The following is a 25,969-nucleotide window of genomic DNA, read 5'->3' on the forward strand; positions in this document are numbered from 1 at the left end:
GGGAATGATCAACGGTCTTCAATGTCTGTATACTAATGCACAGAGCATGGGAAATAAACAAGATGAACTTGAGCTCTTGGTACAGCAAACTAAATATGACATAATAGGCATCACTGAAACCTGGTGGGATGAGTCTCATGACTGGAATGTAGTAATAGAGGGATACAATCTATTTAAGAGAAATAGACCAAACAGGAAAGGAGGAGGAGTAGCTTTATATGTTAGGGATATGTATACCTGTGAAGAGATCCAGGATTTAAAACTTCAAAGCCAAATTGAGAGTATCTGGGTCAAAATTAAGGGAGAGAAAAACAACAGTGATCTCATTGTGGGAGTTTACTATAGATCCCCAAGCCAAACTGAGGACACAGATGATGCCTTCCTGGAACAGATGGCCAAGCATTCCAAAGGAAGTGAGATAGTAGTAATGGGGGATTTCAACTATCCTGATATTTGTTGGATGTCAAACTCAGCCAAGAGCATAAGGTCGAACAGATTCCTCACTGGCCTTGCAGACAACTTCATTGTCCAGAAAGTGGGAGAAGCAACAAGAGGATCAGCCATTTTAGATCTGGTCCTAACCAATAGTGATGACTTGGTTAGTGGGGTAGAAGTGGCAGGATCATTAGGTGGGAGTGACCATGCTCTTCTGGAGTTTATTATCCAGCGGAAAGGAGCAACCAAGCATACTAAGGTCCAAATTCTAGACTTTAAGAAAGCCGACTTCAGAAAACTTAGGGAAACGCTGGGTGAAATCCCATGGACAGTAATACTAAAAGGGAAGGGAGTTCATGATGGTTGGGAGTTTGTTAAAAGGGAGATATTAAAAGCACAACTTCAGGCAATACCAATGAGACGGAAACATGGAAGGTGCCTAAAGAAGCCAGGCTGGCTATCTAAAGAACTTTTGACTGAGTTAAGATTTAAAAGGGATATGTACAAAAAATGGAAAAGGGGGGAAATCTCCAGAGAGGAATTCAAACATATAGCCAGCACGTGTAGAGACAAAGTCAGAAAAGCTAAAGCACAGAATGAACTCAGGCTCGCCAGAGAGGTTAAAAGCAACAAAAAGGGCTTTTATGGGTATGTCCGTAGCAAAAGGAAAAACAAGGAAACAGTGGGGTCACTCAGAGGAGAAGATGGTGAAATGCAAACAGGGGACAGAGAAAGGGCAGAACTCCTCAATGCCTTCTTTGCCTCTGTCTTCTCCAAGAAAGAAAACAACGCCCGACCTGAAGAATATGGAGCAGATGATTCAGCAGGGGAAACACAGCCCAGAATAAGTAAGGAGGTAGTACAAGAATACTTGGCTAGTTTAGATGTATTCAAGTCTCCAGGGCCAGATGAACTACATCCAAGAGTATTAAAAGAACTGGCAGAGGTGATTTCAGAACCACTGGCAATAATCTTTGAAAATTCCTGGAGAACAGGCGAAGTTCCAGCAGACTGGAGGAGGGCAAATGTTGTCCCTATTTTCAAAAAGGGGAAAAGAGAGGACCCAAACAATTACCGCCCAGTCAGCCTGACATCAATACCAGGAAAGATTCTAGAGCAGATCATTAAGCAAACAGTCTGTGAGCACCTAGAAAGAAACTCTGTGATCACTAAAAGTCAGCATGGGTTCCTGAAAAATAAGTCATGTCAGACTAATCTGATCTCATTTTTTGACAGAATTACAAGCCTGGTAGATGAAGGGAACGCTGTGGATGTAGCCTATCTTGATTTCAGCAAGGCCTTTGACAAGGTGCCCCATGATATTCTTGTAAAGAAGCTGGTAAAATGTGGGCTAGACAATGCTACCATTCAGTGGATTTGTAGCTGGATTACTGACCGAACCCAAAGGGTGCTCATCAATGGCTCCTCCTCATCCTGGAGAGTAGTGACTAGTGGGGTGCCACAGGGTTCTGTCTTGGGCCCAGTCTTGTTCAACATCTTTATCAATGACTTGGATGATGGGCTTGAGGGAATCCTGAGCAAGTTTGCAGATGACACCAAGTTGGGAGGGGTGGCTAACACCCCAGAGGACAGGATCACACTTCAGAATGACCTTAACAGATTAGACAACTGGGCCAAAGCAAACAAGATGAATTTTAACAAGGAGAAATGTAAAGTACTACATTTGGGCAAAAAAAAATGAAAGGCACAAATACAGGATGGGAGACACCTGGCTTGAGAGTAGTACATGTGAAAAGGATCTAGGAGTTTTGGTTGACCACAAACTTGACATGAGTCAGCAGTGTGATGCAGCAGCTAAAAAAGCCAATGCAATTCTGGGCTGCATCAATAGGAGTATAGCATCTAGATCAAGGGAAGTAATAGTACCACTGTATTCTGCTCTGGTCAGACCTCACCTGGAGTATTGTGTCCAGTTCTGGGCACCACAGTTCAAGAAGGATACTGATAAGCTGGAACGTGTCCAGAAGAGGGCAACCAAAATGGTCAAAGGCCTGGAAACGATGCCTTATGAGGAACGGCTTAGGGAGCTGGGTATGTTTAGCCTGGAGAAGAGAAGGTTAAGGGGTGATATGATAACCATGTTCAAATATATAAAAGGATGTCATATAAAGGAGGGAGAAAGGTTGTTTTCTGCTGCTCCAGAGAAGCGGACACGGAGCAACGGATTCAAACTACAAGAAAGAAGATTCCACCTAAACATTAGGAAGAACTTCCTGACAGTAAGAGCTGTTCGGCAGTGGAATTTGCTGCCAAGGAGTGTGGTGGAGTCTCCTTCTTTGGAGGTCTTTAAGCAGAAGCTTGACAGCCATCTGTCAGGAATGCTTTGATGGTGTTTCCTGCTTGGCAGGGGGTTGGACTGGATGGCCCTTGTGGTCTCTTCCAACTCTATGATTCTATGATTCTATGATTCTAAGAGCTCCATTGGCCAAATGGGGAGGCTCAAATTTGACCTGGAGGTTACTCATCCCTGCTATATATACTTACCTAGATGTAACTCATATTGAACTCAGTCAGACATTGTTAGGGTTGCTCTGTGAAATGCTTGGTCCAGCTAGCCTTTGGCACACCTTTAATCAGAGTTGGATGTTAGGTACAAATTGCATATCAATACCCAGTAACACGAACAAGCTGTTAGCTGTCTAGATGCTGATTCTGTTGCTTGCAGAATGAAAGAGCAGAAGGTTGGACTAGAGAGTATATTACTCCTGATTATGAACAGAGTAATTAACTTCTGTTGGTTCCCAAGAGATAAAATAGCAAAAGAGAAATATGCAGCAAACATAAGGCATTTTCTATCTTCAGTACCATTTCAATTAAATCTTCTTAATTGGGATAACAAATTGGAATCTTTCTCAAAGTGGGTGCTTTGATTTAGTTATGATTTGTACTTTTTTAAAATTTCAATCACTCGGTGGATAGGAGTTGCTTCTCCCACTTGCTTCTGTTCCCAAGGGGTCAATGGATCAAAAATTTCATATATATATATAGTGTAATGTAGGGATAGCATTTGAAAGGAGCCCAATCTGTATCTGATTGGCTCGATGTCCTTCTGATTGTTATTAGGCTCCGAATCTGATCTATTAAATTCAAAGCTCTGCTTCACACCCGCTGACTATAATGGGGTATATAAAAATGGCTACAACTCTCTTTCCATTTCACATAAGTGGATAATAATAATAATAATAATAATTTATTATTTCTACCCCGCCCATCTGGCCGGGTTCCCCCAGCCACTCTGGGCGGCTTCCAACAAAATATTAAAATACAGAAATCCATCAAACATTAAAAGCTTCCCTAAACAGGGCTGCCTTCAGATGCCTTCTAAAGGTCTGGAAAGTGTTATTCTCTTTGACCTCTGGTGGGAGGGCATTCCACAGGGTGGGTGCCACTACCGAGAAGGCCCTGTGCCTGGTTCCCTGTAACTTGGCTTCTCGTAGCGAGGGAACCGCCAGAAGGCCCTCGGCGCTGGACCTCAGTGTCCGGGCAGAACGATGGGGGAGGAGACGCTCCTTCAGGTATACTGGACCGAGGCCATTCAGGGCTTTAAAGGTCAGCACCAACACTTTGAATTGTGCTCGGAAACATACTGGGAGCCAATGTAGGTCTTTCAGGACCGGTGTTATGTGGTCTCCGCGGCCGCTCCCAGTCACCAGTCTAGCTGCCACATTCTGGGTTAGTTGTAGTTTCCGGGTCACCTTCAAAGGTAGCCCCACGTAGAGCACATTGCAGTAGTCCAAGCGGGAGATAACTAGAGCATGCACCACTCTGGTGAGACAGGTAGGGTCTCAGCCTGCGTACCAGATGGAGCTGATAAACAGCTGCCCTGGACACAGAATTGACCTGTGCCTCCATGGACAGCTGTGAGTCCAAAATGACTCCCAGGCTGCGCACCTGGTCCTTCAGGGGCACAGTTACCCCATTCAGGACCAGGGAGTCCTCCACACCTGCTCTCCTCCTGTCCCCCACAAACAGGACTTCTGTCTTGTTTCAACCTCAATCTGTTTGCTGCCATCCATTCTCCAACCGCCCCTCCAAAATGGATTAAGCCTGACAAATTTCAGTAAGATCCATCCAAGTAGGGTTTTGCAGGGGACCTTTTGATTAAAAAACAAAATGAAAAATAATCTACCATTTTAATGTTTTGTCAGAATTGTCTGCAAATTTCAGACATGGTCTCCCATTCTGAGCAGATGACACCTTTCCGATTTCTGAAGATAGCTGCTGTGATTCTATCACAAAGGCAGACTTTACCATCTGGAAATAGGAAAATAGAAACCACTTTCCCGTTACTTTTTGGGAGGCGGGCGGGAGCAAACAGTCTGAAAAGTGAGGCATGAGGTGGGGGCCCTTGGGTAAGAAATCTGCTGAAGTTCAGAGAAATAGGTCCAGGGGCTATTGTTCCAAGCTTGTTTTTTCTTGCCATTCCCTCCCTATTCCTGGAAATTACCTCCATGAAGAAACAAGAGAGATATCTATTATTTCTAATTGTTTTATAGGAAAAAAGATTGGATGGGGAAGAAGCAGATCACTCCAGTAGTATCCTACTCTCACAGTCAAAACTTAGAGGAGAACAGTGACCCATGTGAATAACTATCCTGCTTATTTACTTCGGCATCCTTTCCCACAATGACTGCCTTCTTTCTTTCTTTCTTTCTTTCTTTCTTTCTTTCTTTCTTTCTTTCTTTCTTTCTTTCTTTCTTTCTTTTTCTTTCTTTCTTTCCAATGAGTTTTGGAGCGTCTTAAAATAAAAAAACAATTCACTGTGTTTAAAAACTAGACCTGTCCATAAAAATTAAAAATCCCTTTGTATTTGCCTTTGGAAGCTACCGTATTTTTCCGTGTATAAGACGCCCCCTTGTATAAGATGCCCCCTATTTTGGAGGACTCCAAATTAAGAAAACATCTCTCAGCACTACCCGTGTATAAGACGAGCCCCAATTTTACACCTATTTTACATCCTAGTCTTATACATGGAAAAATACAGTAGGTCACAACCCCCATAATATCTGATCATTGGTCACATGACTGGGGCTGATGAGAGTTGTAGTCCACAACATTTTGAGGGGCACCATGTATGGCAACCCATATTGGCAGTCCCCCCCTCCCTAAGAATAGCTCAAAAACATCATTACACATACACACATGAAAATGCTCAACAACTTTGCCCAAAAAAGCTCTCAACAATTTTTCTGTCTGGACAGGAATCAGATTTTACACCCACTGCATAATAAATATAGCCCCAGCCATATATAACCAAATCAATTCTTCTCTCTTCATCATCTTGGTCATTCTAGAATGTGACAAAAAAGGTGGAACCCAGGAACGGACGTTGGTTTCTGTGATGTAATTAGAATGTTTGATACACACACAAACACACCAATGAATGAGAGAAAAACTTCAAATGCTGTTCTGATTTCTTTATTCATTTTCCAGGTGTCCATTTAGGTGGAACTCATCATTTGGCAATGAAGCACAATGGCAATCAGCAAATGACCACCCTCAAAGATGAACACAGCATCCCACTGCTGCACTTTTGTTCTATTTATCTAGCCTCACCTTTGAGAGGAAACAAGGCTTCGCTGACCTCTGTACTGTCTAAACAGACATTAATGAATTGAGTGTTTTAATACTGAACATATAATTTATCACGTTAATAAGAAAGCTTAGTGAGGCTTGAAATTGGCAACTGCAAAGTTGCAAATTGTATCCAACTTGCAAAGAGGACCTGGTCTAATGACAATACAGATCAGAGCTGTTTGTTTCCCATCAGAAAACTATCTGCTAGGCAGAAACTATATATTTTGCCATTTTGTTCGTGCTCTGGCAGCCAACATGAAGGGCATTTGCAGAATCGCCATCCTCTTGTTGATTGGAACACACACAGAAAAGGTGTTTTGTTTGCCGCTGGTAGATGCCATCCAGTCGCGGTGCCAGCTACCACAGGGCTCTTCCTTGATTGCTCAGATTGTAATCAAACTCTTCATCAGCACCTGACTGCAGCATCAAAACACAGCCCACGTACACTGCTTTCCCCTTGCTAAACTGCAGATAGCAGGATTGCCTTCTTGCAATGAAGACAGATGCAGAGACAGTGGGCTTGCATGTTTACTTCTTGCAGAAGCCTCACTCCAATTGAATTGCACGCCAAGGCAGTAAGAAGAGCCGGCAGTTTTATTACGGGCGGGATTCAACTAAATAATTGTGCTGGTGCAAGGATTAGTGCTGGCATAATGAGATTCCCTCCTCTCCTATTCTCATGCATGCCCTGGGTCATCCTGGAGGGTAGGGGGGTGGGGAGTGGAAGATTGTTCTGTTGTGCAAAGAGAAGACCTTGTGTTGACAGAATGATCTGCTGAATGCTATCTTGACTACAATCCATTGTGTTCAGTTTATTAGTCGCCCTCCATTGGTACACCTGCCAGTTAAAACAACGTTTCCAATGCATTCAAAATAGGGGGTCCTCATCAGATGGATAAAGTCTATGTGCATTAAAAAACCAAAAAAAACCAAAAACTGTGTACATATTATATGCATACTCTGGACATGAGTCCAGCAAGACTTTGGAGATGTGGAAGACTGCACCAGCAGGCAGAATCCTGCTCTGCCCCTATAAACACTAATTTCTACACAGCTGAGAGCATGAACACAGTGCCCTTTACTCCTTCTGCTTGCTCCTTAGAGGTGGGGAATGATTGTCTAAGAGTTCTTCAAATTTTCAGGTCACCATCATGGTACTTCCTTCTGGCTTCATATAACATGCTTTGGGGTGTAGGGATGGGAGAGAGATCCAGTTCTCTTCACATTTTAATGTGAAGCTACCTAATTCTCCCTTCCTAAACAATATGTGAACAGTAATGCAGTTGTCTTTGGAAAATCGCCTATCGCTGAACTATTTATTTACTATTTATTAAATTTGTAAACCACCCTTCATCTGAATATCTCAGAGTGCTTCACGGCGTAAAATGCAAGATAAAAAAACACAACGCACATAATAAAAACGAGAACAAAAAACCTCACAAACCAATAAACCCCTCTCCAATCAAATGAATTTGTACAAAAATGCATATATGGGGGGGGGAATCTGCCCACAAAAATGCATACGGTTAGGAGAAATTGCTTTGGCAAAAATGCAGGAGAACTGCACTCTAAAATGGTAATGGATGTTCATGAGGACTTTTCAATATGATTTGGAAACTGATGTGGAAATGTGGCAACCTGAATTTAAGATGGGGGAGGGGATGAGATTTGTTTCTTCCTATTTGAAATGCTTGTGACAATAGGAAGAGAAGAGATTGAAAAATCAGATGACCAGTTTGTTCACATGGAAATAATGGCCCCTCGGAAAGTTGTTCTAAATTGACACTTCCAGTTCCCACTGGAAGAGTTACATTGAATTTCTCTCAGTACATATTCCTCTTTTAAGCACCCTAGTTACAATAGTGCTGCTTGCATTAATTCCAGGGTTTGTGTTTAATAAGGATTTAGTGGAACGTAGAAATGAATTCTCCTTGTAAGGAACAATATAATGGGGTGATAGTTCCTCTTTAATTTAAATAAAGCTGGAAGTTTAATCCATTGTAAAAACCCACTCAGTTTCTCCTCTAATCTTCTCATCCACCCTTACTAATTCACCACCTCAATATTATATCTTATTGCTCTTCATAAGAGTTCCCCTATTCTACAGATGAGTCAAAGTAATCTAGAAATTTCAGGGCAACCAATAGGTAATGTATGCAAATCAGGTAATTGTATGTACATTTTTAGCATTGCCTGTAGCCACTGTTGTTCAGCTTTCCAGACACACTATTGATTCTACCTGCATCTCTGCTTAGCAATTTATCAGCACTAACTTATTCTAAGCATTTTTTACAATGGTAGATGTGAAAACCCTGATTCCAATTCCTGCAAGAATCTTAAACTTGAGCACCATTATCAAACTCATTTAAAATGCTTATATAGTATTTGGAGGATAGGACCCAGCAAAATGATAAACCCTAATTTAAATGAATGAGTAGAACATGAGTAAATTAATATGGAAATGTTTACACAGGCTTTAGCCACATTACAATTCACAGCCAAAAGAAGGCATTACCTGAATATACCTTAACTTTTAGTTTCAGAACACATCAAATCACTGCATCTTATCTAAGAAAGTATTTGACAGCTACTTAAGGTGTGTGTAAATAGAGGGGAAATACAAAAAGGAGAACTGAGCCTAAACAATTTCAGCAATAGTTAAAAAGAAAGAAACCCTTAAAGTATCCATTAAAAAGCTATTATTTTCAATTAGCCAGACTTGTTCTCACTTTCCGTCAACTAGTCCTCAGTAGCTGCACCGCATCATCAAATCTGAATGGCCATGAAGCTAGCATCATTATGACATTTTCCCATTCACCATGTGATCCCTCATTGGTTGGAATAACCCATGTGACTAATCTAGGCAGGAGCAGCAACAACAGCCAGAGGGGGAAAGATAGTATGGTGAACCAACCAACTGAAACAATATGGGGGGAAATCGTATTTGCACATATTTTACAGCAATATTTCTATGCTGCCACAATAGCATTTTTTCAGCCTGAAGATGAAAAGTCAAGAGTGTTCAGCACAGCTTTACAAATAATCAATAACCCTGTTTGGGCCCATCCCTCATTCAGCTATCACAGCTAGGGGAGAGTCTTACTACTGCCGCTAGCTGGTCCTACCACTTCTGTCACAGTGCCTCCCACTGCTACCCATTGCAATGGGGTCATATTATTATTGTTATTGTGTATTGAATTTATATACCGCCCTATACCTGGAGGTCTCAGGGCGCTTCACAGAACAAAATCAAAATATAAAACCATAAAATATAGAGAGAGTGTGGCATGCATTGTGCATATTGTTCACTAGGGAATCCTGTGTGCTGTTTTTGCTGTTCCCCCCTAAAAATAGCTTTAAAACATCAACAGTAAAGAGTGTTTACAGTGAGCAAATACCATGCGGATGGCTATAGGCTGAGAATATTGCATAATCAGTACACTCAAAGATACCTGCTGGATAAGCCTAAAGGAGCATTCAGATGTGGGGAAGTTTGTGTTAGTTATTCCTGATAAGGGTAGCACTCGTGTCACATTTTCCAACGTTCCATTCACACTGCAGCGCCTGCTGTGTTATGGAACGGTGGCTTTTTGAGCAATGCACCGGCATGTCATGCTAAATTTCGTTCATATCAGGAAGTGTGGTGTGACACAGCACTACTTCCCCACCCATGCTTCTGTTCCCCCATGAAAACTGTGCAAAATAACTGTATGTCAGTATACAAGCCCCAAATTTCATCACTTTACTAGCATGGTTTTCCATGTTAAGGGAGCTGCAAACTGATTTACTGTATATTCCTGCGTATAAGACTACTTTTGAACCCAGGAAAATATTCTCAAAAGTCAGGGGTCGTCTTATACGCCGGGTCGTATTTCTTATACCGTGAGTATATCCCAAACTCTATATTTTAACTGGAAAAGTTGGGGGTCGTCTTATACACCCTGTCGTTTTATACTCCAGAATATACTTAATTGAATACTGCCCACCACCCCAATGCCTGAGCAGTGGGGCTGGGGTTGAGGGGGCCATGACAGCATGGATGAGACATGGGGTATAGCACAGCTGTACCTCACTACATTTTCAATAAGGCTAATGTTTAAGGAGGAGGAAAACTGGAAAAAGGGCTCCGGACATGTTTCTCTTTATAGCCCTGTCTACTCCATTTGATTGATAATCCAGTACCAGAGAATTTGAGTCACTTTGGTCCTTACCAAACATAAACTATGAAGCAAGGGAGATTGGGGGAAAAGAAACCGAGGCTCCTGCCTTACACAGCAAATAATGCCGGAATAAACCCAATTGTCTCTAAGGCACTGTAGCATTTTTGTGATCCTATCTTTCTACACACCAAACAAGTATACTAATCGGCTTGTGTTGGTTGAGTAGCTTATCGCTGATACCACTTTCACACACCTTTCCCCTGCATTCCCTTCAGGATTGCCAAGGGATGTCCTGCTGGTTTCTTAAATGAAACATATCGCGTATTGCTGTTCTTAACACTTGTTCTATTTTGTTGAGAAGCTAACTAGTCTCTTAGTCAGAAAGTTCAGACTCCTCCATTTTTTAAACTCTTGCATCCATCCCAAATTCTCAAAAGTCACATGCTCACAAACCTTTTATGAAAATAATTTTAACATACCTGATACAGTTAAAACAAATACTGAATTGTTGAATTGACTTGGATTGGGTTTCTTTGAATTGCATTTGGCATCCATTATGCTTGCCATTGTTGTTGACTCTCTTTAAAAAAAAATAGTTATGAAGGTGGTTGTAATTGTAATGCTTATAGTTGACTGCCTGTGGAAAAACAAATCAATCAATAAGAGTGGATAATTCTTTGCAATACTGAAACGTTGTAAAATGATACATTGAATCGTATAATTTTATTATTATTTATGTTAGTTATATAGGGACCCAGGTGGCGCTGTGGGTTAAACCACAGAGTCTAGGGCTTGCTGATTAGAAGGTCGGCAGTTCGAATCCCAGCAATGGGGTGAACTCCCGTTGCTCGGTCCCAGCTCCTGCCCACCTAGCAGTTCGAAAGCACATCAAAGTGCAAGTAGATAAATAGGGACCGCTCCAGCGGGAAGGTAAACGGCGTTTCCGTGCGCTGCTCTGGTTCGCCAGAAGCAGCTTTGTCATGCTGGCCACATGACCCAGAAGCTGTCTGCGGACAAACGCCGGCTCCCTCGGCCTATAGAGCGAGATGAGAGCCGCAACCCCAGAGTCGGACACGACTGGACCTGATGGTCAGGGGCCCCTTTACCTTTACCTATGTTAGTTATGAATCACTTTCTGTGATTCTCAAGTTACAATATAAAAACAGTGACATATGTAAAAACAGTTAGAAGCAATTGGATATAAAAACTTAAAACAAGCAAACCTATAATTATAAAACCAGTTTAAAAGAACAATATGTACATAAGATCAATTCAGAACCAGGACAGATACCATCTGGCATAAAGATCTTAGAAGGCTTGTTGAATGGAAAATGCATTTGCCCAGGCAGGTGTTTTATGTGACCCATGAGAGCAGCAGACAGGGCAAGTGTTGGCATAGCATTGGGTCTGAGAATCAGTTCATCATTCCACAAGCCCAATGTTGATGGAATGGATCCAGTGGGTTTGGATTGCTCCAAAACTTGTGCAACGGGAGTGGGCCAGTGCTGAATCTTTCCATCGTGCAAGCCAAGCAAGCAAGGTCTCAGTGCGGGGACCAACCAGGCAGATACTGAACCCACAATTGGGTTTGCCGTGGTCAATCCTCCCCTCTGGCACCTTATTAAGTCCCCCCTATACTATGTTGGTAAGGGACGCAGGTGGTGCTGTGGTCTAAACCACAGAGCCTAGGGCTTGCCAATCGGAAGGTCTGCGGTTCGAATCCCCATGATGGGGTGAGCTCCTGTTGCTCGGTTCCTGCTCCTGTCATCCTAGCAGTTCAAAAGCATGTCAAAGTGCAAGTAGATAAATAGGTACCGCTCCGGTGGGTGGGTTAACGGTGTTTCAGTGCTTTGCTCTGGTTCCCAGTAGCAGCTTTGTCATGCTGGCCACATGAGCCGGAAGCTGTATGCCGGCTCCCTCGGCCAGTAAAGTGAGATGAGTGCCGCAACCCCAGAGTCATCCACGATTGGACCTTATGGTCAGGGGTCCCTTTACCTTTACCTATACTATGTTGATCCTGACCAATGCCATTTCCGCCCTCATACAAACGTTTTTCCACCTAACAAAGGAAAGCCATAATTTCACTGAGGCAAAGGCAACAAAACCCCACAACTCTAAGCAAGTGCCAATCAGGTTGAGGGAGAAAAAAAAATTATTTCTGACCTTGTCAACTAGTGACCCAAAATTGCTCAGTGAAGGCTATAACCCGAGGTTGGGCGGGTGGGAAGCTCTCAAAGCAAAATGGCTGTGAGCTCCAGGGGAAGCAGTGTTATATAGTCTTTCCTCTACAGCAAGAGTTCATGGGACAGTTTTTTCCCATGAGCCCATCACACAGAGAAGATCCTGGGCAAAATGTTGCCCAGTATTTTGCTGCAAACTATGGGAAGTAACACCTCCGGATAAAGGCATCCTGTGCTTATTGGGCACAGAACGGGTCTTTGCGAGTGCTGAAAAGGCCCTAGAGAAGGTGCTTGTCTGATGTGCAATGGGAAAGAGTTCCAAAGTGTAGGTGCCTTCACACTAAAGGCCTGATTCGGACATCACACATAAAGACCCCCTGTTGTCCTCTCCTACAGAATGCAGTATGTATGTAAAGACTGAAGTGGTATTTTAGGTTTACCATTCCCAAGCTGTATAGGGCTTTGTACACCAATACAAGCACCTTGAACGTAGCTCAACAGCTACATGGCAGCCAGTGAAATTCCATTAGCAGTGGCATAATGTTATGGAGAGATCCCAGTGAGCAGTCAAGCCACCACAATTTGCACTCCCTGCACTAAAGGGCAGCCCCACATGGAGTGTTTTGCTGTAATTCAATCTGGAGACCACCATGGACAACAGTGATCAGCCTGCCCTGACCCAGAAAAGGCCACTGCTGTCTTACCAAGCACCGCTGGTCAAAGATACTCCTGAGGTGGGTCCAGCAACATCCCCAGACCACAAACCTGCTCCTTCATGGAGAATATGACCTCATTCAAAGCAGTAAATTGACCAACTATCTAGACGCGGGAACTTCCCACCCACAGTGCATCCATATTGTTGGATTCAGAGTAGTCTTTGGCATCTACTGTTGTTTACACAGTATCCTCTCTAAATGTGAACTGGCCAATAGGAAAAGGTAATTCTCAGGATCATGATGTTGACAGAGTAAAAAGAATGTATGGTATTAAAGGATGGTTTTGATGTCTACAAGGACCGAGATAACATTTATACCCAAGAAAGCTCTTGGTGGTGTTCAGAACTGGAGGGAAAGCATTCATAGTTGTAAATACCTTTAAATTATAGATATTAAATAGGTAATATGAAACTGAAGAGTGAGGCTTTCAGCCCACAATATATTTATTGATTTCAGTTCAGTGGCATGGATCTCTGAAGAGAATGTGCTTTTCTGAATAGCTATTTGGTAATGCTCAATCTCAGTATGCAACTATCAAATTTATAGGAAACTTTTTGGATTTAGGCAGAAAAGCATAAGGTAATTACAGTGGTACCTCGGTTTAAGTACACAATTGGTTCCAGAAGTCTGCACTTAACCTGAAGCGTACTTAACAGGTCCGCGGAGTACTTAAACTGAAAGTACTCAAACTGAAGCATACTTAAACTAAGGTATGACTGTATGTTAAATGTTTTAAGATCTCTTACTCACAAATAGGACCCTGGCAGAGACACATGCCCGACTGGCATGTTCTCTCCCTCCTGGTTGATCGTTCGGGGCTACAAAGCTTTCTGCAGCCCGAACATCACAGCGACTGATGCCAAGAAACATCACCACACTTACGGATTTGCAGAGTTTGCGCAGTTGCGTAACAGAACTCAGCAACTCAGCATTTTGGCTACTCTACTTTTATTTACATATCAAAACACATGGAACACTGCAGCATGGCTCCCTCTCTCTCTAGCATCAGGCAGCAAAGAGGGAAAGAACAAAAGACAATAGTCCCACTTCACGCAACACAAACAGCCTGTCTTCGTCACTTCCCACTCTGTGGAATGAAAAAACATATACCATCATGTGATAGACAGCAGACACAGGGAATGAATCTTCAACAAAATGTGGATTTTTTTACACACTAGGTTTAGTTATTTGCTGAACAGATGGCTCATCATCAGTGAACTAGCAAGGAGGGGCTTACTCTCATGATGGATAAGGCATTGGGCTGAATCCTTTACCTAAGTAGACAAAGGGTCGTCCCCCCCGGTATCCTGTTAAATGGATTCAGGGGGAGGTGCTTCTGCCCAGACACCCGGATGGGAGCTAATGGGCCATAGCACCCTAAAAATGTAGACCTTGGAGGGGTCATCTCAATTTGATGCACATATGTCCTTAACCTTGCCAAAATATTCAACCAGCAGACAGGTTGGTTGATTTAGGATACACCCCCCCCCAAACCATAATCAATAAAGTTGTGTCCTGTTCAATTCCCGATTGGTTGTTCTGTGTTCATCGCAATGGTCTTGGCTGCATTGCATCTGAGCCTGCAATTGTATGCATCACATTCCGGTGTGTAAGAATATGTGATACTGACAAGTTTAATTGAGGAAATTTATCTGAAACATTTCTATCCTGCTGTTAAAGATCAATTTTCAATGTGGCTACTGTCCTTTGACAGATCCACAGTCCAGGACTGAAAGCAACACCTCCACAGTGGTACCTCGAGTTACGAATGACTCGACTTACGAAATATTCGACTTACGAACTAAAATAATTGGCGAGCGCTTACAAATTTTTTCAACACCCGAAGGCCGAATCGGGGCATCGTTGCAGGCGCTGGCCTCCCGCCGGATTGCTCCCGGCACCTCGCTGACCGGCCTCGGGCCGGATTGACCCCTCACCATCGCCGCACGGCCTCGGGCCGGATCACTGTTGGCACTGCCAGCTCCTGCCCGGCCAGATCGAGTCCTCTCCGCCACTGCCAGCCTCACACTGCCGGCTCCCGCCCAGCCGGATCGGGCCCTCTCCACTGCTGCACGGCCTCGGGCCGGATCGCTGCCAGCATTGCCGGCTCCTGCCCGGCCAGATCGGGCCCTCTCCGCCACCGCCGGCCTCAGGACGGATTGCTGTCGGCACTGCCAGCTCCCACCCGGCCAGATCAGGGCCTTGCCGCGCCGCCGGCCTCCCGCCGGATCGCCGCCGCCCGCGCTCCCTGCACTGAAAAGGCAATGTTGCTGTGCAGTTTGCATGCCTTTAAAGTGCATGCCTTTAAAGTTTCTCACACAAAAAACTGGGTGTCTGGGTCTTTTTTCTAGGCTCCGGAATGAATTAATCCATTTCCATTGCATTCCTATGGTAAACCGTGATTCAACTTACGAATTTTTCGATTTATGAATGTGAATTCAGAACGAATTAAATTCGTAAGTCGAGGTACCACTGTATGTTGATTAGATTTCTAGAGAAGAGCATCTCTAAAACAAAAGAGGAGACACCCCGAACCTCTTTGCATGTGCCATTTTGTCTAACGCGAAACAACAAGTATGTCTAGCGGAATCTTATGTTTACAGAGGAACAGGTTTGTTTTGCCTGCCCCCCCCCCCATCATGTATAAATCTGATTAGAGTTCTACATATGGAATGCTTCATATTTGTTTTCTTTCCTTAAACATTTCTCACTGCAAGGTTCACTTTTGGCAATAACTTCTCAAATTCTCCTCCATTACCCTGCCTACTGTTCCCGTCACTCACTGTGAAAGAGTGTCAAAGACTTCAATGAGTCTATTCTTGAGTAAGTCATCAGAAGGCTAGAGCAACTCTCAGCAACTCTTCTCCCGGCTTGCCAGGAGAATATCAGTGCAGATTTAGTGTCTCGGTAGATTCTATAGGTCAAAGTTATTAAGCAAGCTCTTTCACTACTTTACCTGTCTAAACTGTCATAAATTTTAACTGTGCTCTCGCTGCTTTGGGACCACAATCATTAATACTTGGTGAAAGAAAAGCGAGTTTGAACATATTGCTACCTGTCATTATCAATGTCACTCAAGTATGCAAATTGTTCCTTAAGTCAAATTTGGCAGCTAAGGAAAGAAAATCAGCAAAAGGCTTCATCATATCATTCAACTTACCTTTTTCTTTTGTTGTAGAGGTAAAAATGTAATGCTGGATTCCCAGAAACTATGGTTTGCAATCAAGGAGCAAGCTTCAGAAATGCACATTTGTCTCTTCCATCTCAGGAAATATTTTTTTGCATCCCTGGGATTACAATGGTTTTGCATTATGCACTGACACTCAGGATAGGAGGGTTGACTCAATTCACATTTCAATACACACCCTACCCAATCTGCTCTTCCTGAACCAATCAGTGAACTGAACCACAGCTATCCTTCAAAAATTGCACTTCTTCTCATTTTGTGATGCAGTATACATGCAGCTGTATAACATAATGTACAAAACTGCCTTATATTAGGGGAAATTGCTTGCAAAATGCATATATTCATTTAAAAGCATACGAAATTGTCTTATAATGCATTTATTAGGCAACACTGATACAAAAATACATAGATTTGGAGGAATGAGAATGGAAACGTACACACAATTTCATGAGGCCTTTTAATGGGGGGGGGGAATGAAAGTTGATGTGTAAATGGGATGAGCTAAGCATAAAGTTAGAAATACAAGAAACTGACAGAAACCAAAATAGAAAAGTTAATCCATCCCTAGCTGGCACAAACCATGGTTAAGGTACATCAGGTTCCCTTGTAACCATATTTTTCGTATACAGGCCAGTGATTTCCTTTTATGGTTTCCATTAAGCACACCAGTACACACATAACACAAATCTGGGACTGACTGTCCCTGGAAAATAGGGACACTTGGAGGGTCTGCGATAGAATACGATATGAATGGGTTCCAATCAATACCGTCGGTACAGGTGTTCCCCAGGGATGCGTGCTTTCGCCACTGCTTTTTTTCTCTATACACAAATGACTGCACTTCAACTGATCCATCGGTTAAGATCTTGAAATTTGCGGATGATACCACAGTCATTGGGCTCATCCAGGAGGAGGATGAATCTGCATATAGGCGGGAAGTAGATCGTCTTGTCTTGTGGTGCAGCAAGAATAACTTGGTGCTAAATGCCCAAAAGACAGTGGAAATGATAAATGATTTTTAGAAGGCATCCTCCCACCTCGTTGCCAATCTCCATTCTTGGTAACATGGTTGTAGTGGTAGAGTCCTTAAGTTCTTGGACTTGATCTCTCAAAAAATGAATTGGTCAGATAACATCAATATTATTATTTAAAAGGTACACCAGAGATTGTATTTCTTGCGACAGCTAAGGAAATTTAATCTGCCCCAAGAATCGTTGGTCCAATTTTATAGAGGTACTATTGAAACTGTTCTCTGTAATTCCATTACTGTCTGGTATGGTACAGCCTCTAACCTGGATAAGAAGAGGCTCCGACGAGCAGTGAGAACTGCAGAGAGGGTAATTGGTGTTAGTTTGCCTCCAGTAGAGACACTTTATGCCGCTCGAGTCAGGAAGAGAGCAGAGAGAATTGCTGTAGACCAGGCATCCCCAAACTGCAACCTTCCAGATGTTTTGGCCTACAACTCCCATGATCCCTAGCTAACAGGACCAGTGGTCGGGGAAGATGGGAATTGTAGTCCAAAACATCTGGAGGGCCGAAGTTTGGGGATGCCTGCTGTAGACCAGTGGTCCTCAACCTTGGGCCTCCAGATGTTGTTGGCCTACAACTCCCTTGATCCCTAGCTAGCAGGACCAGTGGTCAGGGATGATGGGAATTGTAGTCTCAAAACATCTGGAGGCCCAAGGTTGAGGACCACTGCTGTAGACCCTTCGCTACTGGTCATCACTTAATAAAAAAATTCATTCCAGTAGCACCTTAGAGACCAACTAAGTTTTTCATAGGTATGAGCTTTCGTGTGCATGCACACTTCTTCAGATACACAGTGCATCTGAAACAGTGTGCATGCTCACAAAAGCTCATACCTATGACAAACTTAGTTGGTCTCTAAGGTGCTACTGGAAGGAATTTTTATTTATTTATTTTTTTGACTACGTCACACCAACACGGGATTTACTCCCTTCCGGACATCGGTACAGGACTCTATATACAAAAACATCTAGGCACAGGAGTAGCTTTGTTCCTCGTGCCATCAAAATGTTGAATCTGTAGTTGTGGGAGGAAAGGAGGCCAGTTGGTGGTATGGGGTCTTTTTGCTGTGCTGTTGTATTGTGATAGGAATACTGTTTGTATGAGGTACGTTTTTTTCTTTACATTGCAATGTAGTCAAAGCAAAATTCCAAGTATGGTTGATACTTGGCCAATAAATTATTCTATTATTCTATTATTATTATTATTATTATTATTATTATTATTATTATTATTATTATATTATTATTATTATTCAAAGGTTAGGAATGGAACATGAAACAGGCTGCTGTGGTACATAAATTGTAGCGCCATATATCAAAATTTCATACAGAGGAAAAATTGTTTACACTGGTGCCGAATCTTCACACACACACACACACACACACACACACACTGCCATTTCACCAAACTATTCACTCCCTGTGAAAGCAGGGTGGGTTTTCTCCCTGCCACTTTTAAAAAAGGTTAAATCCTCAGCTGCTCTCCTCAGCAGGCTATTATTAGTAATAAAATCCTCCACAGCTCTTCAGTGCTCTGCAGGCAGCTTCTTGGCCAGCCACGCTTCTCAGAAAGCCCCCTGGAGATCAACCTGTTGTAGATTTCTCTAAGTAGGCATTTGAGTAAGCCAGGAGACAGAGAAGCTGGCACGAAGCTCCTGTTAAAAAATGGATAAAAGCAAGGATAGACGCCACTCGGTCACCTCATACTGATCTTAAGATAGGAACAGCTGCCAACTCCCTGTGCCTGCCCCATGCAAACATTTCTTCAAAGTTATCATGCCGGTCTCTGTTTTTCACAGGCAATTTTCTTTTCACAACAACATTAACTATGACTGCTTGAACCTTTGTATCCCAACTTGCTCACTGGGGTCAACTAGTTGTCAGCCAGGCTCCTGAGGCTCGACTGCCCTCAACCAGAAGTTGGGTATGTTTTTAGTGCTGCTGGTCCCATGCTGTGGGAACACAATTCCAGCAGAGATCTGGCCGGAGTCCTTGCTTTCGGCTTTTACAGTAAATGTGCCTTGTAGAACTTTTTATGCTGACGGGCCTTTGCAGTTGTTTAATATATCCTCAAGCAGCCAGTTATTTTAACGTTCTGTATTGCTTTTTAATAGGTTTTATATGTTGTGTATCGCTGTGCCCTGCCCTGGTGTTTTGCGAGAGGGCGGTACGCTGTTATACGTAAATGAACAAAACATAAAATCCAGGTGAAAATGTAGCCATGGCAGCCAACGATACTACTTGTTCTGTGCCAGGCTTTGTTCTCCAGCCTGCCAGCAGCTTCCCACACTCTGCCAGGTGATCACAGCTTAGCCAGGCATTTGCTCAAAATGTGGGTGGGGGAGAGCAAAGGTGAGCACTTTAGCTCTGCCATGGCTGCTGTCCCTGTCACTCTCCGGGATGGCTTCTGAAGAAGGGAATGTTTTCTCACACGTGTCATCTTCCCATATGACATAGATTCTAAATCTCATGGGGAACTAAATCACAGGGGGAGCCTCCCTCATCAAAAGTGATCCCTACATTTTAAAAAGGCCAGTGGGGATTGTGACGAGGGCAGAGCTAGGCTGCTCACCCTTGTTCTCTCCCCTGCCTGTTGCATGTTGCCATTTTATTTATCCATTTATCCATTAAATAGAATAGTGTATGTACATTGCTTCAGTGTGTGTGTGCGCGCGCACACACATACCTAGTGGTTTATATAAAATATACATTAAAATGATCAGTCAGATGTTAACTGCTTGGCAGGGAGTTTCCTGCTTGTTTCCTGCTTGGCAAGGGGTTGGACTGGATGGCCCTTGTGGTCTCTTCCAACTTTAAGCTTCTATGATTAAAGACATGTAGACCTAAAACATTTCAAAATATAAATATAAAACATTGATAAAGGGAAAAATTCAACATCATTCTCTGCCAATCCATCTATCAGTACAAGCATTTTAGCTCTTCTTGGGCATCTCCAGAACCCCTTCTCCAGGCCAATAAAGGGGAGGTGTGAGGATGCATGGGAGAAGATGGGCAAAAGCCCTGTTGCCCTAGCAGGACTCATTGTGTTGCGTCCTTCTAGTACATCTCTGTAGCCGAAGCAGCAGCCCAAAGCAGCAGTTAAAATTAGAGTGGTTAATAATGATTTATGAAGAATCCCCCACCCATCCAGCTGGGTCACCCCAGATAGATGTAGCAGAATGTATGTCTTCTTTACTTTTATAGATAGGGCTGACTAATTTATTTTAATGATTGCCCCCCCCTATGTTTTTAGTGCTCATTGTTTAATCTGTAAGCCACCTTGAGTCCCTGTCAGGGGGGAAAAGGTGGGTTACATTAACAACAATACAAATAATAGACTAAACTAAAAAGCTTTTAGCAGGCACCAAATGCAGGAGAGTTGGAAGCAGTATAGTATTGATTAAATGTCAATTAAACACAGACATAGAATGCCTGAATAGGATTAATGTTACAGAGAGAGAGAGAGAGAGAGCGCTCTGGGTGGCCACATTAAGTGGGTTTTATTTTTTTATTCTCACAATAGCTCTGTGAGGTAGGATAGGCTGAGACTGTGTGATTGCTCCAAAGTCACAATGAGAAACAGGGTTATGAACCCAAGTCCCACACTCACATCACCTTGCTTTCAGAATTATGATTTTCTCCCATGGTGTTAAATATCACCAAGTTTTTCCATGCTAAAACCAGGAGAAGGGGAGGGGAGAAAGGAAGAAGGGAAAGGACTTTTGAAATGTTTGACGAAACACTACTGAATCCACTGCAACACAATTTATCAATATGCTTCTGGGTCACACACATGTGCAGCTCCTGATTTTTAAAGGGGGTGTACAATTTCAGGCACAGGATGAATCAGAGCCGTTATGATCTGTCTGTGCTGACAAATGGAAGCAGCATCAGTGAAGCTGTTGCTGTGGCTTCATTAAAATGGAAACCCGTCGGACTAAAAAACACCCACACATAAAACCGGATGGAATCAGCCAAAGCTAGGAATATATATATATATATATATATATATATATATATATATATATATATATATATATATAGCCATAAACGGAACCCAAGTGGTGAGGCTGTAAATCTCTCTCTCTCTCTCTCTCTCTCTCTCTCTCTCTCTCTCTCTCTCTCTCCACTGCAATTAAACAGCAGCGCCAGAAAACCCAGCCGTGCTGTGCAGACAGGAGTCACCATCATAAAGAGATGGACTCAGGATTCAGAGGGCAAGGAACCTGCTTAGAGGAGAAGGCAGATGCACCAGGAGTCTGACAATGCTGAGTCTGCAGGAAATGCCTGGAGTCTGGGCAGGGTGAGGCAAATGGCAAGAAATTAACATACGGTCTCATAAATGCCTGCCTGGTGATGCAGGACTTCTCCCATAAGGGGAGCAGAAAAAACGTTGTCTCCCACCAAAGAAAGGGGAAATGTAATAAGTGTGTATAAATAAGGAATCCAGTGAGGAAGGGATGTGTGCAGACATAGCTTTTGCAGATGGGCTTCTTTGCACATCAGGACCGAGGCATGCCAGATGTATGAATATGGCCTTTCAAGTACAGTGGTACCTCAGTTTACAAACACAATTGGTTCCGGAAGTCTGTACTTAACCTGAAGCGAACTTAACCTGAAGCGAACTTTCCCATTGAAAGTAATGGAAAGTGGATTAATCCGTTCCAGACAGGTCCGCGGAGTACTTAAACTGAAAATACTCAAACCGAGGCGTACTTAAACCGAGGTATGACTGTACACAACTGCATATAGATGTGAGGTAGCCAGAACATCCTCTGTTTGCACTATGTTGTGTGATTGTGTAATAGGGCACACTCCATGGTTTGCTGGAGCACGAATGAGATGGGAGATCCAGAAGTCTGTCCTTCCCTTCTTTCCTAAGGCTGGCTAGTGAGGAGACTTCCTAGTTTCTTAAACCGTAGTTTGCCGCGGCATCCAAATGGAGAAAAACCAATCGAAGCACTGCCTACAAGGTACAAAACAACATTGCAAACAAAGAACTTAAGCCTGCAAACATCAGGTACAATACAGATCCATTTTCAGTTGGTCTGTTGCTTGCCCTCTCTGGCGTATGATCCAAGACTAAAAGCCTATCGCTAGAATCCTTTCTCCCAATTCAGAATTCACCATAGCTCCGCTGAATGGATTTGTTAAACCAAAACACTATTTTTCTGTACATACAGCGGATTTGTTAAACCAAAACACTATTTTTCTGTACATACAGCATGAAATAATTATGGCATTGTACTTGGTGAGCTATCCTGCTCCCTGATTCTTCCAGCCTGTCTACTAGTCACCAAACTCAGGCAGCAGAGACAGCGCAGCAGTGCTAAAAATAGCTATGTGTATGTGTGTGTGTGTGTCACTTCTTGACAGGGCATCCAAAATGAAGTCCTAGAGCTTAATTCTCACTGCCTGACAGCCTGTGCAGTCATTTACACCTGTGCAAAGTGGGTGCAAAGTGGGTGTCAGATGTTGCCCTGTCTAATTCGCTTCCCATGACCTTCCATTTTCCTCAGCCTATTCATCCTCAAGCTGCTGCAGGATAAGATAGTTGCAAAGGATACTTGTGTTTCTCCGGGAGTGACTCTATATATCTATCACAGGTTGGTTACTGCTGCAATCAATCCAGCTTCTCGTTCCTGTGGCTTTGTGTTTAATAATCTCTCTCTCGCAAAGTGTGCTCCCTGGTTACTGATAATACAAGGCAATTTGTCAGCACAACTGGGGATGGACAACCTGGATCCTTACCCTGGATTAAACCACCAAGAGGTCACAGGCAAGAAAAGAAGCTTTAAAATATAGTAGGAACCCAAATGCACCTGTGCTTCTTTTCCCTCCTATTTTTATATTTAAAAAAACCCTGACCTTGTTTGTGCATGTAGGACAATCAGCCTCTCCAAAGTTAATAACCTACATTGATAAATTCAACACATCTCAGAATAGCCACCTCCCAGGTACCGCCTGAATTTTCTTGAAGCAGATACCGCATGGGCATTTCAATAGCTTCATATTAGACTGCAGATCTATACTTTTACATTGGTCACAGTGATTAGCATCCCACCTGATGAATTTCCTACGCCTACAGCAGATTGTATGTTACAATTTCCCACATAAGATGAGGGACCATGATGTGACGAGCTTCCCTGACCCCAGCTGTGAACTCTGCTGTCATGGTCTTCATAGCACATTTAGCAAGTATACCGTATTGGCCTGAATATGAGCCTCAATTTCCCCCAAATTCCAACCGTGGAAAGTTAAAGTGTGGCTTATATTTGCAACCTTACGGTATGCAGCCAGGAGTGCAGGGCAAACAGCGCCAGGAGCATGGTGAAGCAGCGCCCACCCTGTGCATAGTCCCCCGTCCTCTCCCCAAGGCCCCACCCCAGTATGCAGCCAGGAGCAGCGAGGAATGGACTGGCTTGTATTCGAGTATTTTTTCTTTCCCCCTTTCCCTTTGTTGTGGCTTATATTTGGGCCAATATGGTATACAAACTCTTAGATAATATGAGCATTGCCATCATCACCATCACTGGAAGGTCTCCTGCTCCCTGAAACAATTCTACCAATTTCCTCTTTCTGCCCTTTATGGCTGGAACTGCCTCCCTGTAACCACTCCCCCTATTTCCCTTAAGTCCTTCCTCAAAACTCACGATTTCCAGGAGGTTTTCAGATCACCTCACTAGCTCTTACTTTAAGCCGAAGTATGTGTTATTGAAGCAATCAGATAGGCTTGTATCCATTATTTGCCATTGTTGTTGTTGTTTAGTCGTTTAGTCGTGTCCGACTCTTCGTGACCCCATGGACCATAGCACGCCAGGCACTCCTGTCTTCCACTGCCTCCCGCAGTTTGGTCAAACTCATGTTCGTAGCTTCAAAAACACTGTCCAACCATCTTGTCCTCTGTCGTCCCCTTCTCCTTGTGCCCTCAATCTTTCCCAGCATCAGGGTCTTTTCCAGGGAGTCTTCTCTGCTCCATCTATATTATACATTTGAAGCAGTAGCAGACCACTTTAAACAGATATGGCTTCCCCACAAACAACCTGGGGACTGCAGTTAAGAGCCCTGAGAGTATAGAATAATAGAACTGTAGAGTTGGAAAGGGCCCAGGGCATCATCTAGTCCAGGCATCCCCAAACTCGTCCCTCCAGATGTTTTGGGACTACAATTCCCATCATCCCTGACCACTGGTCCTGTTAGCTAGGGATGATGGGAGTTGTACTCCCAAAACATCTGGAGGGCTTGGGGATGCCTGATCTAGTCCAACCCCCTGCAATGCCCAACTTCCCTCACAGAGCTGCCATTCTCAAAGTGGTTTAAGAGTCAATCCATTAAACCTGAAGCTGTCTTATACTTGAGAAGAAGAAGAAGAAGAAGAAGAAGAAGAAGAAGAAGAAGAAGAAGAAGAAGAAGAAGAAGAAGAGTTTTGATTTGATATCCCACTTTATCACTACCCGAAGGAGTCTCAAAGCGGCTAACAATCTCCTTTCCCCTCCTCCCCCACAACAAACACCCTGTGAGGTGGGTGGGGCTGAGAGACTTCAGAGAAGTGTGACTAGCCCAAGGTCACCCAGCAGCTGCATGTGGAGGAATGGAGACACGAACCCGGTTCCCCAGATTACGAGTCTACCGCTCTTAACCACTACACCACACTGGCTCTTGAGCCAGACCATTGGTCCATCTAGCTCAGTAGGGTCTACACCAGGCATCCCCAAACTTCGGCCCTCCAGATGTTTTGGACTACAACTCCCATCATCCCTGACCACTGGTCCTGTTAGCTAGGGATCATGGGAGTTGTAGGCCAAAACATCTGGAGGGCCGCAGTTTGGGGATGCCTGGTCTACACTGACTTGGCAGCAGCTGTCCAAGGTTTCAGACAGTTCTTCCTCAGCCCTTCCTGGGGATTGAACCTTGGACCTTCGACAAGGAAAGCAGATGTTCTGCCACTGATCTCAGGCCATTCACCTTGAACCCTGGAGTACCCCATGCTCTCTATGGCACACAACCTGTGTCGTAGCCTGGCAAGAGTTCCACATGGTCATTCCATACACAGAGAGCAGCAGGACGCCATCTTTGGTGACATCTCTACTGATCCTATGGGTTATAGAGCTAGGTTGTTCCAGGTGTTGAACAACATATAGAAAAATGTAACTTTTATTATCTGGATAAGGCCATAGATACTACATTGGTGTGAAGTGGTCTAAGATTGGGTTTGCTCGATTGCCTAGCCACATATTTTGGAGATTCTGTAAACCTCATCATTATACCCATGCAAAGTAACTAACTGCTTATGCAATCCTAGCCTCATCTTATCTGTGCTAATAGTGCTATCAAAACTGGTTTAAAATAGAAAAGAGGCATGAAATGCAATTTTACACCCTATCCGTGCTGTGAAGAGTATTTGACAAATCTATCTGTTTGACCAAAGGGAAGTTAAATATGCATTTGGCAGTGCCTCCTATAAGCCGATAATCAACATTTGGAATGGATTTGGGTGACGCTGTCAGACAGCAAGACCCCAGCCTTGTGTTTTCATGCATTTAGGGTAATCGCTGAATCATGAAATGCCATTTATTTTCAGTCTCATCAAAACAAAATGAGTAACAGTGGAATTAGAACTATTGACAAATTATTTTTAACACCCATTCTCTCCCTCCCTCTCTCT

Source organism: Zootoca vivipara, chromosome 8 (assembly GCF_963506605.1).
Source record: "Zootoca vivipara chromosome 8, rZooViv1.1, whole genome shotgun sequence".
Taxonomy (NCBI): Eukaryota; Metazoa; Chordata; class Lepidosauria; order Squamata; family Lacertidae; genus Zootoca; species Zootoca vivipara.